This window comes from Acanthochromis polyacanthus, chromosome 8 (assembly GCF_021347895.1).
Source record: "Acanthochromis polyacanthus isolate Apoly-LR-REF ecotype Palm Island chromosome 8, KAUST_Apoly_ChrSc, whole genome shotgun sequence".
Taxonomy (NCBI): Eukaryota; Metazoa; Chordata; class Actinopteri; family Pomacentridae; genus Acanthochromis; species Acanthochromis polyacanthus.
The window spans coordinates 22,565,061-22,591,174 of NC_067120.1; the positions used below are offsets into that span (position 1 = coordinate 22,565,061).

The 26,114-nt window shown below is 41.2% G+C and overlaps 1 protein-coding gene across 7 annotated transcripts in view; it reads right to left on the minus strand.

Moving 5' to 3' along the window:
• The window catches only part of mgat4c (mgat4 family member C), a 128,469-nt gene that overhangs the window by 42,585 nt on the left and 59,770 nt on the right, over positions 1-26,114 (minus strand). For 4 of the 7 annotated variants that reach the window (XM_022211042.2, XM_051951970.1, XM_022211041.2 and 1 more), the window contains one exon: positions 19,193-19,276. The exons of 2 other annotated variants lie outside the window; for them this stretch is intronic. The gene's annotated coding sequence lies outside the window, so the exon portion shown is untranslated. Of the gene's footprint in view, positions 1-10,398; positions 10,490-19,192; positions 19,277-26,114 lie in introns of all 7 variants that reach the window. One more of the 7 variants, XM_051951969.1, reaches the window with a different exon arrangement.

Consider the following 26,114-nt stretch of genomic DNA (forward strand, 5'->3'; position numbering starts at 1 on the left):
TACAGTGATGTGGATCTTTTGTGTTCAGTTGTCATTTTCGTACCTGACACATCCTCTGAGTGCAAGTTGCCACTAGCACTGATGATGTTGTCCTTTATTCTTCTCTAAATGACATATATCATGAATGCACTTTGTTCTCTGCACTGTATTGCTCATGGTGTTTCAATGATAAAAGCCATTTCCTCAGTGGTATCAGCACAGTCTGACATACAAGAGCGATAAGAGGTGAATTTTTAATTTTTTTTGTACCTCTTTGTATTACTTCAAGGTTTCCTCTAAAAAAAAATTCCATCAAGCTCACAATGAAGCCAAGACGTCCGTCTACATACCCTCTAACATGTTATTGAGGCAAAACAACCCCCCTGAGGCCATGTGTATGATTGGGGCCGCTGAAATTAGATAAACCGCCAACATCCCACTGTGTTTGTTGTGAGAGATCCTGCTGCCAAAACATTTGACAAGAATGTCACACAGAAAACCGCCGCCACTCCGGCAAAGCTGCCAGCCCTGGCATCTGACCTCTCGGCGCGTCCGAGCAGCAACAAGTGCTTTCCATCTCCACTGACTGCTCAACCTGTCAATCTGCCTATTCAAAGGTTTCCCCTTTCCCCAGGAAAAGCTCATTTTCCTTTCCCCTTGGCCCAGTCAGTCAGTGTCACTTCAGTTTAGATTTCACTGCCTCCCTGCAGCCTTGCACTGAAGCTCCTGCGGAGGGAGTTCTGTCTGCTGTTGTGGACCTGCTGTCCAATTAACACTGTAGGGAACAAGGGATTAAAAAACAACTTTCTGCTGGGTAGCTGGGTCCATGCCTGTGCCCCATATCAACACAAAGCAGTTAAACTGTTTTCACATGGAGACTTTCTAAATGTGTACTTTCAGGAAATACACTGAAAATCATTACAAACATTGTTTTTTTTTTTTGTTTTTTTTTATGAAGCAGAGAACAAAGAAAAAAAGAGAAACTCAGAGCAAATATGTTTCTCCAATAGGTCATGTGGGCAGATTTTTGAGTCATGTTCATTAGGGTTTTTTTTCACAGTTTTAAGTGTTCAGTACCCAGATGTCCTCCAGAGAGCTGCCTGTTTACAAGAACCCTGTTAGGCCTGTGGTCTGCCAACATCACAGAGGGGCTGAATCTTAATGCAGCCTGATGCTTGTCTAGCCTCCAATCTGCTACAGATTGCAGGGCCTGTCTGTGAGAGTAATGAGAGTCTGGTTCTGCCACAGAGATTTCCTCAAAGACTGTTGGATTAGGAATTCACAGGAGCCTCTGCTCCGGCAAGACGGCAACCCCCTTTTCCTTGCAGATCAATTCTAATTTTGCTCACCATGTCGATATCCTGCTCATGGCTCTCTTTCATTTAGGCTTACTTGCTGTTTCGAATCATCTAGTCTTTTAGCTATGTTACTTCAGTTTACTTGATAGCAACTTCCTGGTTTATCAAGTGGTTTGATAGCATGTGATTACACTATAAGCAGGAGTGTCCTGCGTAACACTCTAGTCACCAAATTGCAGAGTGACAGTTTCTTTAGCTTTAAGCAGATGTATGTGCTTTGGTGCATATGTTCCTTTTCTATTAGATAATTAGAAAGTTTGTTTCTATAAGAAGGTCCCTTGAGGCGTTTTTATACTTACTGCCCTTCTCCTATGGATGACTCACAACATCCTCTTGATGTATTGCAATTTTTCCTGGCTTTCACATCAGATGTCAGGTTACCAGTGTGAGAGCATGTTATTGCAGCAGAGAAATTGCCTGAGGCAACATATTAAAACAGGGTCACAGGCTAGCTTTCCCCAGGGCACCTTGTCAAATTTTGGTTCCGATGTAACAAGTGTGTTTCAGGTGACGGAGACATGTATGCACAGACGCCTCTCATCAGAATGAAAAATGATGACATGTAGAGTCTGACTGCATCAATAAATTAACTGCAGATATTTTAATTCACCTTGGAAAAATAATCTCGCAGTTTTTGATTAGTATATTTGGCAAACCTCAGTGGAGTCCTCATTCACAGATGAAGACACTGAAGATATGAATTGATAAAAATGGAATTGCTTCTGTTACTTCTTTATAAAAGAGCTTGAGTCATGAAGATAAGTGCAGATCTTCCAACTGTTTCCCCTTCTTTGCACATTTGTTTTGCATCACACTTCATCATTAACTGGAGATGGAACACAGAATGAAAAAGCTGCCCGTATCATAAAAGGAGACAAACACGCTGGGGATGCACTATCCCTATCAGTCTAACCTTAAAAGCCTCACTGAGAGCCTGGTTCCATCAAAGAAATTATGACTTTCAACAACTCTTAAAGCTGCATCTTGTCCTCTGGCTGCCATGTTCTGCCCCAAACACAGAAATCAGTAATCAGAGTACCATATATGTGGGATGAAAGGAAGTTGGACTCTTTTGGGAGTGACATTAGTGGAAAAAGAGCTTGCCAGACTAGCCCTAAAAAGGGCAGATGTACCTGCTATCAAATGGCAGAATGTAGCTATCAACCCCATAATCACAAAATTGTCCTCAACAAAGGCAGCCAAAGCTTTTTTGTCATTTCCTGTAGGTTATGAGTAGCCGAGTAGAAAATTGCCTGGCATGGGCTCTTAGTTACGTACCTGCTTCTGTAGCACCTTTGCCCAATCTTTCTGTTTGCCAAAGCCCATTTCTGGTCCTCTGACTTGCCAAGTTTCATCAAATTTTCTGGATGGCAGCTTTTATCACAATAGCACTAATCACTCCTTCCTCAGGCTACAGTAATGTGGCGCTAAAGAGACATGACATGACAAGTGGGAAACCTCTAAATGGATATGAACCATGATTTAGAACAAAGTAGATAGCAAGGGGACTGGAGTAAAGATAGCGTAGCAAAACAGCCTTTCACTTGATCAAATTAACCAATTACATTAAAGTTAGAACAGATTCTCTTTTGAATTAGGCATCCTTGACCATTTATTAAACTCATACTGAAAAATATCATTTCAAACATCCCATAGATACTATTCAAAAAAGGCTTTAACAAATACACAACCTGACTCAAATGAAAATGAGACTGTCTGGACTCAGCAGGTGAATAAGCCAACGACCTTTGTCAAAGGACGAGATTTCCTCGACTTGAAGAGCAGAACAATGGGCACGCACTCTGTCCCAAATGCTTTGTCTCAGGAATACCTAATGCACTGCTTTGCTGGAGAGAGGCCAGATAATAAAGCTCAGTCAGGATCAGTGAAGCCAGCCTCCACTGACTCTACCCCCATTGTTGGATGCCTCGCTCCCTGGGAGTCGCTGTACGTTATCAGTGATCATCAAAGGCACTGTCAGGAAAGTGTGGAACTGGGGCTTCCACAGGCTGTCCGAGACGCCAGACACATTCAAATGAGACAGGCTTATTAATTCTTCAAAAGCCACACGGATTCCTTTTCCCCAAGACTCATTTTGGTACATTTAAGGATGATAAAAGCTCAGCCAGGGAGCTCTCCCGCCTCTCTCCGCTGTCTCTCTTTTTCTTTCTCACACATACATCATACATAATGTAGGCGCATGCGTTCAGAAGATCTCAAGAAGATATTACTTTAGGCTTTTAAATAGGTGTCATGTTTCAAATACTTTTGTCAAAATGGAAATAAGGACATTTCATGGACAAAAATTCAAAGTTATAAGAGCACATAGCGAAACCTACGCTTTGCTGTTTATCTTTTTCATGGCTGAGCTTTTTCTGCTGTCAATAGGGTCAGGCTGCTCTTAGTAATAAATGTGTTTATGATATAATCCTATATCAAGAGGGCTAGTGCTAGAGAAGTACATGGCTGTTCAGAATAACAACATTCCCAGAAACAGAAGGTTTAAAAGAAAAAGAAAAAACTTCACTGGCACTGAGTTTCTTCTGATGCAGTTGCTTCAGTTACTCAGTTGACATACGAAGGAGACAAAGTCGTTAATTCTGGAAAATGAAGCAGCCAATTCCTCCCCAACTAATAACTGTTTCACTGAAAGAAAATGGAATCGCACACAATGAGAGCTGTTTTAATAGGAGGGAACAGAGGAGGACAAAGCCTTAAAATTCATTACAACTTTTTTTTTTTTGCATTTCCTCTATACTGCTAGGCATTGGATTATATGTGGAACATCAAAAGCTTTAATTATCTTAATTACTGTTACAATTGCAAGCAGGAAAACTCCTTGAAATCAAAGGAAAATGCAAGGGTTTCAGTGGCAAAACTAGTCGTTAAAATGCACATAATTTGAATGTTATATGAGAACTTTAATTGGTTAATTCATGGTTATCAAGAGGCTTTCTTCATTACAATTCAAGAGGCTCCTTCACGGTGGCCATATTTTCACTTAATGAACGGGATGCTTTTCCGCCCTCAGTGCAATAACTCATTGCACAGACGGGCTCATCACCCCCACTCTACCTACACACTCAAAATTAATATGGCAGATCCTTTTGTTCAGAGCCGACAACCTGAATATTAGAAATACCTTGTCTGTTCACTTGTGACACTGATTTATTGTGTGTACAACACTTTACCTGTCACGGTTCATTGAAATCTACTTCAATATTAATCTGATACTTCAAGTGGGATTTCAATTGTTTCCTTTTCCATAAACAACTAGACCTAAACATTCTGCATTAACTAAACTAGGCAAGACGTATGAACTTTAAAAGGCATTTCTTCCCTCATTAGCATTTCACATCATTCAACAGCATGAGACAGAGAAAGAAAGTTTGGAAACACAATTGTTCTTTTCCATACAGGCACTGTGCAGGTATTTCAAAAACAGACCTGGCATTCTTACCAATTAGCTCAAAGCATTTCCCTTTGAGGTACAGCACAAAGAAGACAGGGAGGAAGCAGGTTGTTTGGTGTTTTCATTTCTATTTTGATGAAACGTGCTGCCTCCACTTTCGCAAGTGGACATGAAACACTCAAACTCCTCTCCTGATGAAGTGAATACAGTGTAGACACAAATACATGGACATGATCCAATCTATTTTGAGAAGAATCTGCAAATCACTTTATAAAATAAAAAAAATAAGCAACCTTTCACTGCCAGTATTGGTGATTGCCAATTACACAAATTAGGCTACCAGGAAGTTACTTTAGAGAAAGTCCAGAGCATGAAATTATATTAAAAACCTAAAATTATCATCTCACGTTGGTATGTCTCTGCCAAGCCCTCAAGTTGCAGTTTACATCCATGTCTGTCCAGACTCATAAAGTATGAGGTGAAGAATTAGAAGGAGTTTAGTAAAAAATATTGACTGTATTCATGTTTGGTCAATAAAGATGAATTTGGTAGAAGACAAAGTTACAACCACGGTGGAAGACTCTGCTTCGAATATGGATGCTGCTGCTACACTATGTTGAAGCTACAAATTCTGATGCTTCACAAACATTTCAAGGCGGGCACCAGTTCCAGCTCTGTCCAAGTGAGAAATCCGGTAACAACATTCCCCTCTGTTCTTCACTTATAGCATGAATGATGGCCAGCAAAATGTTTTGGTTATATTTTGGCTTTATTGACAGACAGCAGTGAGAGAGAGAGAGACAGAAAAGTGGGAGAAGAATTGGGGAAAGACCTGTCGCAAAGGGCTATGGGCTGATTCGAACCCATGGCTGCGGCATCGGGGACTATAGCCCCTGTTCACTGCCAACAGCTCAACCTTTAAAGCTACCAGGGCACCCACAAAATGTTTTTTCAAATGTCACAGTGTTGTTGACCTTTGACCTTTTTCATATAAAATGGTGGCACTTAATCATTTTGTTCATTTAGACTTTTGTTTTAAATTTAAACTGTAACAAAAAAGGTGTAATACTTAAGACCAACAATGGATGTCATAGTAAAATCAAATAACTTCATTCTTAAGTCCAAGTGAATGCTTGTGTGAAATGTGAAGAAATGTCAGCAATGTAGAGGCATATGAACCACATACTCAGCTGAGAAGCCACTGCACTCTCTGGTTCAAAAACCCAAGTCTGTTGTACCTCTGACCATAGGCAGCATCTGTGATCGGTGTTGTGAGAAGTGTAGTTCTATGCACCTGTAACCAACTCCAACAGCGGCGTCACAGTGTACTGACACACCCTGGAGTGCATGTCTCCCTCACAGTAGCAAGCTGAACTCCTAAAGCACTCGAGGTCAACAAAAACAAGACTTTCAGATGGTGTTTACTTTGTTTATGACAGTTCATACTTTATAGTTTGAGCAGTGGAAAACCAGACCTTAGATTCTCCTTATTTCCAGCATTTTTACCAGTCGACGCAGAGAATTAGACTGATAATCCCTCCGCCAAGGAATAGCAAAATTATGTGACAATCAGCGTACGTTTTTCTGCCTGTTTGTCTGTCCGTCTGTCTGTCTGTCTGTCCGTTCGCAATATAACTCAAAAATTTTCAGGCAAGGACAGAAATGACACAAGGACCAAGTGATTCGATTTTGGCAGTGATGTGGCTTATTGTCTGGATCCACAATTTTGTCGAAGATTTCTCTGTCCTTGCGAGATAGCGCCACGGCATCACTGTAACTATAGCTACAAGTGAACACTACGTCAGCTGCCTGCTGACGATCACATGATTGCGATCCTGCTACAAATCCACTTCATTTTCCTTGTATCGGAAATGATACAAGAACAATTGATTTTAATTGTGGGGGTGTGTCCAAGTCCCATAAATTCCCGCCATCCGCTGCATATTTAGGTCACGAGATTCGATATCCGTACATAACGTACACATGCATATTGCACACCTGTGCTCAGCGCAAGGTCATTTCGCTTGTGGGTACATCTATATTAAATTGCCATATTCTATTCTGCTGGGATTTCTGACACATATTTTTTCAAGATTTCAGTCGTCGGAAGTGATGCAACAACTGAGCAACCTTGGCGGAGTACTGTGCTCTCTGAGTACTTTTATTGCTTCAACTGTAGCAAGGCTGTAATCCATAGCTAACAGAGGCAGATGGCTAAAGTTAAAGCTGGAGTGTGCAATGTATTCTACATGCATTTTTCTTACATTTGTTTAAAGTCTATTAACAATCATCAATAAATCAAGTATTTGATAAAAGAAAACTGTCTATTCCTGCAAAAAGCTGTCCAATCGTTGCATTTGATCTGCCCGACATAATCGAGTGGACTACAGTACGTTCCTACTTGCACGCACTCTGTCCATGCACTCATTGCACATCACTAGAGTCTTCCACAAGACTAAGAGGACACATTGATGAGCAGATAGGCAGAGAAAATACAGCTACATTTCATAAATCCACCTAAGCCAGTAACATCTTACACTGCTAAACCTTCCAGATGATCTTGCCCATTTATTTATTCGCGTGTCTTTCAGTGCTCTATGTGGTCTCCATCCTCCTCCAGTTTCTGGGGTAAGTTCAGACATAAAGGTGTATCTATTCACTGCCTATCAGCATTGTAACCTAGTTGTGAGCTAATGCCATTTGATTTATCTCATCTTACTCTATATACATAATGGGATATTTTGCACATATAGTGATACAGCCTATTTGTGTGTTTATACATAAGGCAGTTTTAATGTGCCACCTTCCTCCTCACAAATGCTCTTCTTATGGATTACTCCTCTCGCTGCACTGACAATGTATGCTCATGTGTTATTTGAATAGCAGCTTTGGAGAAAATCATAAGGGGAGAAGGGCAGATTTTTGTGGTGTTTGCTTTCCAAATTCTGTTTATTCACGTTGGTTTCTACAATTATCTAGCTTTAACAAAAATGGCAAATTCTGCATCCATTTGCATTTACCTGAATATCTATGTAGCCAGTGCGAAAAGGCCGATGAACGGGGGGCAGCCTTAGGAAGTGCCATGCCCTCTTGTCTCAGTAGTGTCCCGATAATGTGGTGGGGCTCGCCCTGAGGTGCAGTGGATCTCACTACAGGAGCAGATGATACTCACACAGGTCGACTCTTTAGGGCACAAAGCCCAGTTGACTTGTTCAGCAAAGCCAGCAGTGACTGCCAGGGGGTTAGAGGTTAGCGTAAGCTGCTCTGGGCCACCGCAGCCCACTGACTCTGAACAGCAGGGTCAGCTGTGGGACTGCAGAACCCCTCTTCAAGGTAAAGCACTCGAACAGAAACACACTAACAAAAGCATGATAACTGGAGGGAGAAAAGAAATAGAAAAAGCCTTTCATGGGGATTACGGTTGCTGTCAGCGTGTAAAAGGTAGGATTTCATTTGAATCACACAACTTAGACATACAAGTAAAGACTTGCAAAAGCACAATGCATATGACTGCTTAATGTGGCCGATGTTATGGTGTGAGATCTGTCTGTCAAGGAGGCATCAGATCCTATTTAGGAGGCCTATTTCATAAATTAATGCTTGATTTGTTAGATTATTTTTATTCAAGAGCACACATTCACAAGTTTTATCAGTAGCAAAAACAGAGTCTCTATGTGCAGCTATATTCACATACAGCGGTGGAAAAAAGTTTCCGGACACCCCATGCATTTGTGAAATATTGCATTAAGAATCACTCTTAGGCCTTCAAGTGCAATTTCTTTTAGTATAATCACAGCCATAATACTAAACACATCCTAAAAAAGCTATTAAAATTTTAAAATTGATTGGTTCCATAAAAATATGAAAGAAATTTTGAGTATTGGGTCATTTTGGTACCAGAGATCCACTAATGAAGGTTGTGCTTTTTAATTAAAAGACTGGATTTTTGTTGCAATGCTTCATGTCTATATAAAGTCAGCACATATGAAAGTTATTCAGCGACAAAAGTGACTAAAACAAGGAACCTAACACAGAAAATAAACCTGAAGATACAGATTCTCAGCCAGGAAGGGTACAGCTGCTGCCAGATAGCCAGGAAGTGCAGATGCAGACCTTCAGCAGTTTGGATACGCTCTGCAGAAATACAGACAAACCAACAGCTTGGAAGACAAACCAAGATATGGCCGTCCAAGGGTTTCTTCGGCAAGAAATGACCACATCCTGATTTGCATGTGCCGGGATGCATGAGTGCTACTGGTGTTGGTCATCTCATTGTCTGTGATGGCACAGTGAACTCTGCCAAATATTGTGCATTCTCAAAACCCACACGCTCCCTTCTGCATGTGCACTGTTCTGTTGAGGTCAAAATTGGATGTCTCAACAAGATAATGCCCCTTGCCACACATCCAAGGCCAGTAGAACTTGGCTGCAGGAGCGCGGTAGTCAGATCTTAGAGTGTCCAGCTCAATCCCCAGACATGAGCCCCATTGAAAACCTGTGGCAGATTATCAAAAGGTCTGTTTCGAAGAGTAAATCAAAGAATTTAGTCAAATTAAAAGCAGTAATTCAAGAAGAATGGGACAAGATTACCCCTCAGTAGTGTGAAAGGCTCATGGGGAACATGCCAGTCAGGATTAGAGCTCTACTGAGTGCTAATGGCAGGACAGCTAAATATTCATTTGATGATGTGATGATTTATTTTTTGCTCAGTTTTGAACACATTCTCTGTTATATGTTGACTTTGATACCGAGAATGTTGAGAAGTGACATACTGAAACTGTGAAGAATTTATTTTTGTTCTTTTTTTCTGTAAACATAAAAGAAAAAAAATATAATTTGTATTTGTTTGTGTCTGTCGAATGCAGTCACACTTTTTGAAACACAAAAAAGATTTTTCCACGAACGCTTCATGATAATATTTGCGATCAGCGCTCAGGCCTACAGCTACTACAGCAGAGACCCCACCAGTCTGTATGTCATTTCCATATTTGCGTAGTGAGTGGGGGAAAAAAATGCATTATGAAATCAAGACCAAACGCATTTGCTGACATATTAATGAAGCCCGATGGCTAAGAGAGACAGTGCAACTACACAGATACATCTCTTTAGCCCCGAGCATGTTAACAGCCGTGTCAGTTTTCCTTGACAAAGTCCCTCAAGGCTGCTGGTGCAAAAGATACTTGAGTTTGAGGAGTGGGGGAGTTGGAGGGTAGAGAGCTCCTCCCTCAATGCCACCTCTCCGCACGAAAAGATAATTGTCTCCTCCTTACCGAGAGAGATGGGTGTATTTCTGTGACCTATACTAGGTACTCTTCCCCTCTCCTGCACAGCCTGAGATGTCACAGTGGTTTTCCATAATTACTTTTGCTGATAGAGGTGAGAGAGGACATTTGCATCAGATGAGGCGCCGAGTGGTTGGGTCTCCCCACTCGCCATATGCAGCTTTTAATGTCACCGTAATCTCTAAAGGTTAGCACTGGCAGCACCACTGTATATCTCCACAACTAGCTGAATCAGTGGTTTGGAAATAGGTTTGACATTGAGTTCGGGTAAATGCAAGAACACACACAGTCACAAACACACACACATAAACACAAAACAAGTACAAAGGAAAACACTTTAAAAGAGATGTTGTGCATCTTCACTCACTCCGACGTCTTTTGTTGTCCCTCTACACTAACATTTGGAGCGAGATTGGCAAGGTCAGGGCACGATTTCAGGATCTGTCTCTTAGAAAACTCTGTGGACAATAGAGATAAACATACAGAACAAATACTCCTTGCACCTTTGTTGTCAGAGGTGGTTTTCACCTTTTAGCATCTGCTGCTTAAAGCTGTAATTTGCCTGAAGATGTTGTAACACTGTACACGTTTTCAACATCAATGTTCTGAGGCTGGCTTGTTATTTTTTAAAATTATGGGCTCACATTCAATGGAAAAAAATGCTAATTTTCAAGAAAATTTTTCAAATTTGACAAAAGTATAAATAAAACATAAATAAACAAATAAGTAAAACATTTTAAACGCTCATCATAGCTTTTCTATTCTAGTTGTTAACAGTTGTTGGATTGTAGTCAATACCACTTCAGACAAATCCAGCTGGGTCCAGAAGTGGTTAACTTAGTTTATTTGGTCTGAGAAGAAGGTAGAAATGAAGTGTTCTTTCACGATGTCTTTGTGGTATTCAGGGCCACAGCTGCCACCGAGGACAGAAAGGCCATGCTCTCTGGTTTACATGCACACAAATTACACGCGGTGTTATATACACACAGCAGGCTCAACAAATTCAGTCTTTCTCTGGCGGTGTGGTATTTGGCAGTACTCCACCAAGGCTGTTCATTCCCTCATATGGCATTGCCAGAAATGCAGCATTTGTTCATTAGTTATTGATGATCAGAAATCATGGAAACATAGAATGTGGCCATTTAATATAGATGTATCCACAGACAAAATGATGACCTTGCACTGAGCACAGGCATGTGTTATTCATGTGTACGTTATGTACGGATATCGAATCACATGACCTAAATATGTAGCAGCGGGAATTGATGCGACTCAGAAAACCTCCCACAATTTAAATCAATTGTTCCTTGTATCATTTCAGACAGATAAGCCCCAATAAGTCCACAGTGGATTTGTAGTAGGATCGCAATCGTGTGATCGTTAGCAGGAAGCTGACATAGCATTCACTTGTAGTCTTAGGGGCCGTTCACACGAGAACGCTTGTAGGTGAAAACGGCAAAATATTTCAACAAAACACCCTACCGTTTATACGAGGACGGCGTTTTGGGGGCTTGAAAACGCAAAAATTTGAAACCGGCCTCCAGAGTGGAAAAGTAGAAAACGCTCCGCCGTTACGTTTCCGTCTAAACAGCAGAACGCAAAACTTTGCCGCGATCTGACCACGTCGCGCACGCGATTACGTCACATACGTGCTTTCGTTTGCCGGCCGGTACAAGGACGTAAACAAAGATGTGTGATTATTTCCATCCTTCATACCTTCAAGCAACTCTGGCAGCTCTATGTACACTACAGGAGTCGTACCAACAAACGTACAGAATCTGTACAGATTCCATTCATGAACATTTACCGCGGCGGAGATCCGAAAAGGGAGATAGTAAGCATGCGTGTAGACATGGCAGAGTTTTATCATAGCGCCACCCAGCTGCTTGGCATGCATATCCAATCGAATTCCACACACTATGGAGTCACCGTATATACGTAGATTTCCTTCAAAACCGCTCGTCTAAACGTGAAATGACAAGACGCCACTTTTGCGTTTTCTGTTAGGATGGTCCTCGTATAAACGGCCCCTTAGTTACAGCGACACCGTGCCGCTATCTTGCAGTGATACAGAAATCTTTAACAAATCTGTAGGCCCAGACAATAAGTCACATCACTGCCAAAATCAAATCTAATCAGTTGGTCCTTTTGTAATTTCTGACCTTCCCTGAAAATTTCATCCAAATCCTTTAGTGTGTTTTTAAGTAATGTTGCGAACAGACAGACAACCAAACAAGCCAACAGCAATCATCATATAACTCTGCCATGTTCCTTAGCGGAGTAAATACTCATGACAAGTACATATTACAAGTAAAAGACATGCATTCTAAAGTTTAGCCTAATGAAATGTTGAAAGTATTGACAACAATATCACGAGACAATTCCTTTAATTTAATTTCATTTGCAGCAATACTTAAGTGTTGTTGGTAAGCCAGAAAAATATAAAAACAAAAATAATGCATCAACTGTTTTTAAATTGATAAAATATATTGCACTGTTCGATGAATGCGAGTAAAAAGTTCAATATTTCACACATAAAGTTGCGTAAAATGAAACCATTAAAAAACAAGGAAATCAAAATGGTAACTAAGAGGAGAACTTGAATGAATTTTGTTACTTTCCACCACAACCCATGTGAACAGTGACGCACATACAAGTCATGTCTTTGATGTAAGTATGCTTTTATGCAATTCCCCCACCCACTAATCCGATAAATATTCCCCTCTTCGCTTCAGATCAGGTGAGCCATTCTTCCCAATCAACCCCCTCCAGGTTTTCCGTTAATTATCCCGAGTACAAGGCACAAACAACAATAACAGCGTCTCTCCCCACAGCCATGGAGAAAATGGACAAACTGGCAGGACTCCAAACCAACTTTTTAGATTGGTTACACTGGTGAGTCTAACTGTTTTATTTACATGCACATTTTCATGCAGAATAATACATTTGACATGTTTTATCAATTCCACTACCTACTCTTAATTTAGTATCAAAATCAGTGATTGTATTTTGTCCTGTTTATCTTATGTGTTCTATCTTGTTTTATTTTGCTTTTAGCTCTCTGGTTCTTTTGTGTGATGCTGTCTCTCTAATTTTTTTTCATTCTCTAATTTTGTAGATCTTTAATTTTAAACTTTAACTCTCAATCTTATTCTTTAGTTTTTAAACTGCCTAGTTCCCTTGATTGACATGAGTGCTAACTGTCATAATTATAATATATAAGTAGCTAATTATTCACTTAATCTATTATCATTTTTAATAATTACATTCATTGACTGCTCTGACTTATCTCCTATAAATTGCTTGATTGTGTTGCATGTTTTGACTGTCAAAGCTTTGTGAATGTTGTTCTTAAGTGTGCTATATAAATAAAGTTATTATTGTTATTATTATTAATCTGTAAATGACTGTGAACAGGAATGAAAGTGTGGATAAATGCTTTCTTCACTGAACCTGTTCTTTGAACCTGCCATACAACTGCCACAGGACAAGACTGTCGAGCACACTGGTGTGACAAATGAAAATGTTTAGTTGTCTTTAACAAATTTTTGGATGCACGCATGACCAAAATATCTGCATGCTGTAGCCCTGTACTGAGTAGGTTACTGGTTGATGGGGTTCATGAAGGTATCTCTATTTCATGTTGGGCAGTTGTTGAAAAGGACATCTACAGGCCAAAGCAGGCTGGAACCACTCCAGCACGGAAGGAATGATCAACCAAAAGTACTAGAAGTGAGTAGTATATGTCGCACTGAAGCGTCAGAAAATGCTTATAAAGGGTATTTAACAAGCACCATCATTGACAGATGTGATCAGATGTGTTTGTGAAAATGACATATGTTGTTTTGTTCATAGTTGCACAAGTGTACAATGAACCAACGTATTCGACCAGAATCAAAAGTGGAAAGAAAGAAAGCACTTACAAACCTCGGAGGGCTGCAATTTTTATATGTCCTTGAATCCACTTAACAGTTGTACACTGATGCTGCAGAGGTGTACAAGCCAGAAAGCCCGCAACTCTCTGTCTTTATGCCATCGTTTTTATTCCTCCCAATCCCCCACTATGAGAGAACGGTTCTGACTCGTACAGTCTCTAAGTCCCACACCTCCCAGAGCATACGCGTCTGTTCATCACACTTTCTCCATTCTTTTCTTGTTCCTTTCTTTTTTTTTGTTTCTGGTGACATTTTCGCAGTGCCAGATCTTTGCCTTGAGACATTGTGAGCATGCCCACACCTCTCCGCCCTCCGAAACACACACACACACACACACACACACACACACACATGGAGAGCAGCAACACGGCTTCCTCGCCTGAAGCCAGGCCCCTCTGTGCTCGTCTACCTCAGAGAAGCTGAGGCTTGGCATAGAGAGGAGGCTCCGGTGGATTCTGTGCTCCGCCTGCCAATGCTGCTCTTTTGATCTGCAGCCAGCTGATGACAGATCTACATTAAGCTCAAAGTCTTCTCCCTTTCGCTCTGCTTCTCCACTCCTCTTTCCTGACACTGGGGCAGCATGTTACTGTAAGTCCACGAGCAATGGTGGGAATCGACATCTCTGTGGGGTCGGAACTGCGGCTCTCCTCTCACACCAAACTGAGAGAAATACAGAATGCTGAGTGGGTTTCCAGCTTGCAGAAAAATACCATGTGGGTGTAAACCAAATATAGTGCTGTACCAACAATCCAGGGGGAAGGTTTACACATCTCCTGTACCTCCAAGAAAAATCCAGCCCTTAATGTGCTCAGGCTTGGAGAGATCTTTTTTTTTTTTTAAATTTAGATTTATTTCACTATGAAGAGTTGTACTTACATGCGGTGAAGTTACGTGACAATCGGTGTACTTTTGTCCGTCTGTTTGTCTGTCTGTTCGCAACATTACTCAAAAACAGACAAAGGGATTTGGATGACATTTTTTTTAGGGAAGGTCAGAAATGACACAAGGACCAATTGATTAGATTTTGGCAGTGATGCGACTTACAGTCTGGATCCATGGATTTGTGAAAAATTTCTGTATCATTGCGAGATAGCAGCACAGCGTCACTGTAACTATGACTACAAGTGAACACTACAACAGCTGCCTTCTGACAATCACACGATTGCAATCCTACTACAAATTGACTGCTGCGGATTTATCGGGACTCCATCGGAAATTAATAAACAATTGATTAAATTTTGGGGGTGTTTCTGAGTCCCATCAATTCCCGTTGCCTGCTAAATATTTATGTTATGTGATTCGGTATCTCTACATAATGTAACATGCATAACACACGCCTAAGCTCAGTGCAACATCATTTTATTTCTATGTACATCTATATTAAATGGTCACATTCTATGTTGCCGTTTAGCTTATGGCATTTCTGACAATGCCATATGGGGGAATGAACAGCCTTGGCGGAGTACTGCCCTTTCTGAGTGCTTTACTTGTTTTAAATACACTCCATTAAAAAACCTCCAGTGCTTTCTATCTGACCAACTGTCATCATCAGGCCACTAGTGAGTCAAGTTGTTTGCGAAGATGTGCAGAGCTGTACTGAGCTACCTTAATGTTTGTATTATGGAGCCTCTATCCATCTGATAAGAGTCAATGAACAACAGAGCACTCCAGCAGAGAGTGAGAGCGATGGGTAACAGCTGCTGATGAACGAGTAGTGACGGGCAGTGATGGAGCCTCAGTATTTGAAAAAACACGACCAGCTGTTATTTCTAAAGGGGATCATCTGCTTATTACTACGCCATCCAACAGGAATAACTTGCCATCACATTGTTTAGCATGGCGGGCGGCTTTTGAACGAGGTGCGACTTTGCGCTTGCAGGTGAAAACGCTGTCTTTTCTCATTCAGCCACTGCTGTTTTCAATCGTGTCGTTCAGGTGTTGTGATTGAGAGTAGAATTCTAGAGATGAAGGAGAAAAATCAGGCGATAATGTTTGGCTGCGGCTTGGCGTATTGTTTGTGTTCGTCATTACAGAGCTGTACTTTGATTCACTGGGGGCAATGCTTTTGTGTGGGTTCTAAATTGGCAATCAGTCTGTCACATTACCATTCAAATGGTCGGTGCAAAGCTCGAGTGTGGAGGTCATGGCCTGTCTCAGTGGAGGAGAGAATGCTATTATGTTACACTCCTTAAGATCACTAACTATATTTTAGTCGGGCAAGGAGAGTATAATAATACACACAGACACACTCACGTTGTGTATACATTCCAACACTGCATTTGTGTACAATTTTGATGAAACTTTTAGTTTTTTTCTTTTTGCCACAGTACCTCAGTCTCTCCTGACACTGGAGCAAAAGAGGAAAGCGTGCATCGGGATACATGAGCGCGACAGTGAAAATGAGACAGAACAAATGTAAGAGTAAACATGAGAGTCGGGCTGCTGGTGGGCTCAAGAGGGAGGAGAACGATGGCAGCAACACATTCGCTGTGAATACCTAACACTCATAACTCAGCCTCTGCATTCAGTGGCTGCACGGCTGTCTGGATCTAGCATACATTATCACTGCATCTATCGTCAAACACCCCAAAAATGTCAGCAGGAATGCATGTGCGCCTTTCTTTCAAGCTGTCTGTGAGTGCATGGCTTCACAGTTCAACAGGCATACAAATGCTGTATGGAAATGACTGCATTAACTCCTATCAGTTCGGCCTGTTTCCACTAATGTGGTTCACTTCAGGTTTGGATGAGTTTCACAGGATGCTCAGAAGTGTGTTCGTCCTTAATCGCAGTCAGTTTTACCAAACTCTTCATTTTAAATTTTAAGATGTAGCTGTTAGCTGACCTTCTGCCCTACAACAATTATTTGCACTACTGCCAGCTTCAGAAATGTGTTTTTAGCTGCCTTTTGTTGAGGAGAGCACGTGTTAATTTCCTGCCCTCATACAGTAGCCCGCGCCGCCGTGTGCGATATCCTTTCAAACCCAGTTCTTTGAGACTTCTCTGATTTGAAATCTAAGCACACGGTCATGCTCTGTGCCATGCTGTCCTGTAGAAGAAACAGCTGTTTGCATGAATGTTTAATGTACGCCCACACTGGTGTGCCATTTCAACAGATGAGAATGTAGAAGGATAACCTCGATCGACGATTTAAGCTGTTTCAAGTCCCTGCCGTTTCAGAATGTCAAACGTCTCATTCACTGGAGTACACCACTTAAAAATGTTATAGGTTAGAAAAACAAAAACAGCTACAGCATTTTAGCCAGGCACTGAACCACAGCTTCTACATCAACCTGGAATTTATGGGCACAGAAACTACAGAAATCACATTACTCAGGACATTTGACATGCGACCCCATGGTAGCATTATTTGTATAATGTTTTGCATTACAGCAATTTGATATATGTGACTGTTGCAGGTCTCATTGCATAGACTTTGTCTTTTAGGTATCCCCACAAAAAGACATCTAACAAAGGAAGAAAGAGTACTGGAAACGTTTCAGCGAAGTCCAAGAAAGTTTGTGCGGCAAACTACTAGTGAGGCAGGCATTTCAAAATCATCTGTCCATCGCATCATGAAACGTTGTCAATGGAAAAGCTACATTCCAAGATTAGTGCATGCTCTTAATGACGATGATCCAGACCGAAGAGTACAGTATTGCGAGTGGTACTTGGAACGATGTACTGAAAATGCACACGTTCCCACAAAGATTGTGTAAAGTTATGAGGCCACATTCAAATGAAATGGTTCGATTAACAAGACTTCTTTTTTATGGAGATACCTAAAAGACAAAGTACGCAATGAGACCTGCAACAGTCACTGAATTAAGAGAAACCATTGAACGTGAATGCACGCAAATACCAAGGGAATAGTTTCATGATGTGTGCTATTCCATCGCTTCGCGTTGTCGACGGTGTCTGGACCAGAACGGACATCAGTTTGAGAACAGGCGGTGACAAAACAATAGAATGATGTTTGTAAATTCTTTTACATGTTCAAAATTAAACAAATTATAATAAACACCTAGTTTACAATTATTTAAAGTGTGTATACATTTTTTGGGACACCCTGTATATACAGCACCAAAAGCATGAGATGATATTAAAACTTCATCACACCATAAGATGATGTTAAATGGAATTCTTGGTAGAACAGTTCATTAAGTTGCCCCCATAGTGATGTCTGAAGTTGCATTCGCTGTAATTTGCTTTTACTGACACCGGTAAGTTTATAATTCCAATAACAGAAGACCATATACAGGCGCAGTGATAACCGATAGCTCAGAGCTACCCCGACATACTGAGGTGATGAATTGACTTCACCTGAGCGCGAACCAATAATCAGAGGCTGGCTTAGCAAGTGAAATGCTGCAGCATATTGAGAAAGAGGGAGACACAAACACACTTTCTGCAGCTTATTTGTCAGTTTGTTTTGTAGTCTTAATTTACAAGAAAATTTAGAGGCCCCTTTGGGCTTTGCGTCTCACCGAAACAATAAGTATTTTCTTTTTCTTCTCACCATGTTCCAATACTTTTATGCTATTTGTCTGCAAAAAGCACTCCGGTGGAATAAACTAAAAAGTAAACACCATATGCTGGATAGGTTGCCCTGCACGGAAGAGCAATGCGGCTGTCAATATGGCTGCGGTTTACAATTGTTGTGCTTGGCAACTGCTGTCTGTATCACACAAGTGTGAAAAGCAATAACACCACCAAAGTGCAACTGTTGGCGGTCAATATTTTCTCTCCCTGATAAACCCTCTGGGCAGGAGCGTTCCTTCGTCTAGCCAACACAAATAGAGCTTTGCAGTTTCAATCTGTCACACTGCGTGAATATGAAGTCAAAAAGAAAGAATACACACACATATATATATATATATATATATATATATATATATATATATATATATATATATATATTCTCTAAATCCTTGTCTTGCCACCGTATTCTCAGTTTCACAGAGGAGTCATCCAAATGTGAAGTTTAAGCATTGCCTCAGGTAAAGACCCACCCTATCAGTGTCAACAGGGTTCAAACTTCTCCCTGCTAAAAGAAAATGATTCTTCATTGTTGCATTGCTGCAAGGTTGATTCAGTTTATCTTTTCTAATGTCATTTTTTTGCAGGAAAATTAGATTTTTAGAAAAGCAATCTACTCCAAACTAGACACCAGCACAAAACATATTTATAACACACGCAGAAACTAGAAAGAGAGAACAAGATTACCTTATAAAAGTCAGATGTGTTTGTGGGAGGAAATCTGCAGGTAGACCTGGACAGCATACACGGACACTTCTGCTTCACCTGTATCTGGGAGACAAAGGGACCCAACACATCAAGGTTATTTCACAGCTGTTAGATTCTCAGTGTATCATCATCACACATCATTTGCAGCATCCAACTCTATGAACACATCAATATATTGACTTGTGAGCAATCCATATAACTCATAATGATGGAAACACAAATCAGTGTGTGGGAAACATGAGATTTACAAAGTTTGCACAGATATTGTTCTAACTAACAACACCCACATGGCATGCATTCACACCTACGAACACATGCATTCACACATACATACAGTAAACAAGCATTCAGTTCCCAGAGCAGCCGTGGACCCGGCAGACTCTGCTACCCAGTGGCTTTCTTTTGAAGATGAAACTCCAGAGCCCCCTAAGGAAAACAGCGCTTTGCCAGGGATGTCCAGGAACGTTAACTGTCGCCGTCTCTCTCCACGCTCAGACACTGACGGCTGTGATGGGAAGGCACGGCGCTCCCACACTGAGGCAGGGTAATTGGCTAGAGATGATGGGCCATAAACATACATCACAGGGGCGGCGAAGCGCCAAGCAGACAGCTAACTAAGGCTCTCGTTCTACTGCGTGGCTCTTGTTTGTCATATGCACACGTACACACACGCTCTTCATTGTCTATTCTTCCCTAGATATTCACGCTCTTTGAGCACATGGGCTGGCCCGCCATTATTGCAACAGAGAGAGAAAAACCCTGCCACTACCTTCAATCTATCACAATAAACTCACAAAGGCTCACCGTATATTTTGTGTGGACCTTTTCACCATACTTGGCATCATGACTATAACCCAGAGGATGTTCCTTCCTGCCATTATCATCCACTGATATATAATAGGCACTACGCATTCAAAATGCATCATCACCATAACAGATAGGATGCCCTCTGTCTCACCATTACTACCACCACACAGTAGTGGATAATAGGCTATCCATTCCTGCGGTGCTATCGCCACGGAGCAGACTTTCCTTCCATTACCATAACACTTCTGTCATAATAAGCAGAGAGAGCCTTCCAGTCATGACCACGGCTCTCCGAGAGGAGGTCAGTCGTGTCAGACTGTTTGCTCACATGCTGGTAATTGGGAGAAATAAGGCTGAGCAGGGAAATAGCACTGGAGCTCCTCTTTCTTCTCAGTGGTTTGCTGTGCAAGGAAGCTTTTTTGCTATGATCCAGCAGGGCTGCTGAGCCATCTGACATGTTTAAAAAGCAGGGAAATAATAAGAGATATGGGAAACGGTGCCAGTTAATTTGGCTCGCAAAGCTGCAGCTGTTTGCACCATCTCATGATGCTCTGTCATAATGGATATTCCCTCAGATACAGCATGCCCTATTCTACATTCTCTAATGTCATGACATCGGATGAGGATTTCATCAATAAAATTCACTTCATTCGTCTAATCCTCCTTTTACTGGGTTTCCCAGTTTGACAGGCCTTGCATGACCGCCTTTTTTTTTTCTTTTTCCAGAGACAAGAGACAACCGAAAGACCCCTTCACTCTCTCAGCAGACTGGAACTTCAAGGGGAAGAGTAAAACCGATGGCAGGGAGCGAGAGAGACAAGGGGGTCCAGGCAATGTGCTCATTATTCAGAAAGACACTTGAGGCCACAGGAAATGGCACACTTCATTTTTCTTGTCAAACTTGGGCTGGCCTAATGGCGTGTTCACAGCAAGCGGTGAGACAAAGGGATGGCGTGGCCAGGTTGAGACGTGAAGGGAGTGCCGATCACGATGGAGGCCGCCATCACAGCGGCAGTGACCCTACATCCTTCTCAGTGGTAGACCACCTGAGTTGCCAAAGCTGCTGAATGTGTTACAGTGGCAAAACAAATGTGTCTCATCTCTCAGGGAAATAGACAGAAAGTATAGTAGCACTAGCTTTCAAAGAGCAAAATGAAATATGGTCTCAATTATACTCTAACTATAGAGAGGCACAGATGTTCCTATTGTTCCTCCCATTCCACATCCTCCTGAACCTTCCCTCATTATTGCCTTCATTACCGGTGCCATCGATATGGCAGGCGGCTGCCAGAAAACCTGGATGTATCCACAACTCATCATCCAAACACCAATTAATCATCCACCCAGCAATTACACAACATACCTTTCATTGATCTTGAACACACTGACACTTTTTCTATTTAATTTATACAACAGAAGCTCCTGCAACTGAGGCTAATGTGAACTGCAAGCCATGCAAAGCAATCTCCTCCTGCTCTATATATCCACTGGACTGGAACTGTGCTTTGATCATAGAGATGATGGGGCAGGTGTTTTGGTACAGCTTCCTGTCAGCAAGAAGCCTCATTCCATTGCATTCCAATCTCCAGGCATGGCAGTGGGCTGCGGTGTCAGACAGCCTCTTTTGTTCAACTCCTAATTGGGGTAATTTATTGTCCTAACAGCAGAGCAGCTGTGGCTTTACAGCGTAGCCCCAATTAAATCCAGATGCTGGAATGAAAAGATGGGGCCGAACGTGACTAGGGGACCAATCACTAATATTAATTCAGATCTCTGTGAGATGAATATAACAAGCTTGGATGAGAGATTCTCTTCAACACATTGCTTTCACAGTGATATTGAAAATGTGCAGTTCTGATGAGGATTCATGGAAATCGTCGCAAGCAGACCTCAGGCAGACGTTATGCATCATTTCTAGTAATAGAAGCAATTATCTGCCAGATTATCCACAGAAACAAAAATCTGCAGGGACACCTGACTACTCCGTAATGCAAGTGTGACTCTGACACATCCAAAATTATTGGACTTCGAAATTTTGTTCTAGTTTCAGTGTTGTTGAAGAAGTTTTTCCCAGAAAAACGACTCTGACAGAGGATCAGGTGAATATGAGCGTAAGATCTGGGGAATATGAGGAGCAACGGAAAGAAATCAGGTCACTGTGAAGATTTCTCCAGGGCAGGGCTAACCCCGCCATACTGTGCTTGGCCCGCCTGCCTCTTCAGTCCAGGCTCTTTAGACGAAGAGCCCCGGGGACAGACACAAATGTGAGTAACACAGAGGATAGAGGCAGCACGAGGTCACCACCTCAGAGCTGCAGCTCACAGAGAATCCACAGATGCACAGCGACTCCTTTGGCTTGAAATTCACAGGAAAACGACAGAGAGTAATGAGAATTACCCTGGCGAAGATGTCCTTTTTATGTTCATTTGTCTTCTTTGTGAAGTTTTAATGAACTGTTTATCTGCTCTGTCACTATTTACTCTAAAAGCAGCGTGTGACATCCTAAATGCTAATATAATATTGAAATTTTTTCGCATACAAAGACATGCCTCTCTGAGTCTACTGTGCGTGTCCATTTCCTTTTAATTCAGTTAAGTGCTGTTAATGCGTAGCAACTGAAAGCGAAGCAGGGAATATTAAAGAGCACAGCTGACACTGTTGCTGCTGCTTTAAGACAGGTATGAAAAATACTAAATCTACGCTACAAATCTGTTCAAGCCTCAAAATTGACTGAGGTGGCGTAACCTTAAGGTGTTGAGTGAAAAACAGAATGCAGCTACTTGTTATTCTAGTTGTTAATCTTTCGTACTAACAGAGCAGCACCTAAACAAATTTGAGACAAGCCTTTTGCTGCCTACTGTAGATTTAAAACATCAATTTTATTCGCACTAATCAAAACATAACATCATTACAACCTTTATAAATATTAAAAACGTCAGTGCAGGTTTGACACTCACCGTTATAACCATATTAATATTCAGTTGCCACCAGCAAGATAAAAATATGCTGTCACTGAGAAAAATTGTTTAATATTTCTGTTGGAGTTGCTCGTATAATTGAGACGTATTTGCAGATAATTTGTATTTTGATATTTTTAATTAACTTTTGTTAAACTGCCTGCAGAGAGTTCAACATGGACCAACAGCAACCACAGAGAACTCTCACTTTTGATTCATGAATATATAGAGGAAGAATATTACATCCTCTGTTAACAGTAAAACGGATGAAGCTATCTGAGTGCACACTGGCCTTTATTCACATTTAACATGTTTAATGTGTTTGGGTTTTGAGTAAAATGCTGAAAAGAACATGGACTATAGAGAGTTTTACAGATTTATGATTTATACACCACTGTTCAAAAGTTTGAGTCCACCTAGGTATGTCCTTATTTTTGAAAGAAATTTTTTTTTTCAAAGAAGATACCATTAATTAATCAGAAATACAATTTAGACATTGTTATTGTGGTAAATGACGAGTCTAGCTGAAAACAGCTAGTATTTAATGGAATATCTACAAAGGAGTGCGGAGGAACATTTCCAGCAAATATCACTCCTGTGTTCTAATGCTACATTGTGTTAGCTAATGGTGTTGAAAGGCTAACTGATGATTAGAAAACCCTTGTGCAATTATGTTAGCATGTGAATAAAAGTGTGAGTATTTATGGAAAACATGAAATTGTGTGGGTGACCTCAAACGGTAGTGTATAAATGAACTCCTTTTTATGAAGTGCATATTTCAGTTGCCTCACTTTGTTTGAATTGCAGAATTTTAACTGCAAATTACAAGTCAGATTACGCAACAGCTGCTAAAGTGCAAGTCTTAATCTTGAGAATAGATCTGAGATTTTATATACAAAGGTAATATTACATTACCTTCTTCTAGTCCTGCAAAACACAATCTTTACTGAGGCGGTGAGAGATTGGGTGATGAGAATGTGACATGACAGCGACTGGATCCTATTCACACTTGGCACCAGTGAAGAACACAACACCTTGCTTGAATGATCCCTCCTCTTGAGATGAATGATGGAAGGAGTTCACGGACTTGTACATCCCTGTCGCACCGTCCTCTATTAGAATTCACTCTCAGCCCGGAACTTTTTTGAATCCCATTACTTTCCTCATTGTACAACAGACATCAAACCCTGAAGACAATATAAAATACCTGTTTGCTGTAGCCTTGACAGCGGTGGCTGTGCTCCGTCTTCAACTTAACCTCTCTTTCCTCCCTCTCATTCTCTCAGATGCAGTCAAAGTCTGTTCGAGTGCAAAGAGCCGTAAGTGGTCCGACTGGATGGCAGGAAACCTCTGTGCTTTATGAGGATAAAGAGCTCTGACCCAATTAGCTGTCTTTGTTAAATAAAACTCCACTGGCCCTCATTTAAACCACCACATATACCCTCCCTCCCTTTTGCCCCTCCTCTGCTTGTGTTTTTACAGTACAAAGTGATTACAGATTTAATTAGCTGAGGACCTTGCTTCAGGGAGACTCCTAAATCCATATTGATATTTCCGCGGAGTTTGGAAATAGAGGCCTCGACTGTGATGATGACTTATGAGGGTGGCTGCAGAAAAACATAATGAAAATATGATTTGCGACTTTTATCCGCCCCTGTTTACTTTTCTTCCTGAGGCTAATCGTTCTGCTGCAGGATGATGCTGTGAAGTGTGCAGACAGGGAGGATGCCATCTCACAGGTAGAGCTGAGTATTCAAACAGGCCTCTGTCAAGATGGCTGCTTTTCTGTTTTTGACACGTGTAGTGCTACTAAACAACTTAAACATACTGACCATTTACACATATGAATTTATGAAAACATGTTTATTTCATATTTTCATAACTCAGAATGCAGTTTAGTTGTATAGAAATCTTGTTTCCAGTGACAGGGGTTATAACTATGCATACAGCAGTGCTGAAAAGAATGTGAAGGAATTAAGCAACTAAACAGTTTGCTCAAAGTTATGTTAAAAAGATGGTTTCAGCGAATAAGGAATGCAAACTCTCTGAGTAACACCGACTGAAATATACAAAACTGTTGAAACGTTATACAAGGAAATCGTCCAATATAGAAACAAGAAAAGCACCCAGAGAGCACAGTACTCCACCAAGGCTGCTCAGTCGTATCATTTCTGATGGATGAAATCTTTAATAAAAAAACTAGACCAGCCCTCAGTAGATGACAGAACCACGCCCAGACCTCTAACTCCACAACTGAGCAGGGGACCTTAGATTGATCTTCAGTGCCAAGTTTGATTATCCTGACTTCAGCATTTGCAGAGATATCTGAACGGACATACACACATACATCCTTACCCAGCCAGTCAGCCAGATACCGAAGCGAATGCAGTAACCCCGCTGACGTGTACGTCAGGTGTAGTTAATGACCTTGCGCTGAGCACAGGCATGTGCTATGCATGTGTACGTTCTGTACGAATACCAAATTGCGTGACCTAAATATGCAGCAGGTGGTGGGAAATGATGGAACTCGGATAAACCCCCACAATTCAATCAGTTGTTCCTTCTATCATTTCCGAAAGATAAGTCCCGAAAAGCCCGCAGTGGTCGATCGATTTCTAGTAGGATCGCAATCATGTGACCCCTAGCAGGAAGCTGACGTAGTGTTCACTTGTTGTCATAGTTACAGTGACATCATGCCGCTATCTCACAATGATACAGAAACTGTTAACAAATCCGTGGATCCAGACTGTATGCTGCATCACTGCCAACATCTAATCACTTGGTCCTCGCGTCATTTTTGACCTTCTCTGAAAAATTCATCCAAATCTGTTAGTCCATTTTTGAGTAACGTTGCTAACAAACAGACAGATTGACAAACATTCGCAGATCATCACAACTCTGACACGTTCCCTGGCGAAGTCATAATTACAAAATGTTTTACTGCTAAGTGGGTTTTCAAATATAAGAAATTTGACTTGGTGTTTTGGTGCATAATAGTGGAACACTTACAAAACCAAGTGTTGTAAGTCAAAAAACAGCAAGTGTAGCAAGTTCAAAGTATCAGAAAAACAATAAAAGTAACAGAGATATATTTACGGTGTTATCTAAGTGAGACAGTTACGCAGATTCAGCAGGAA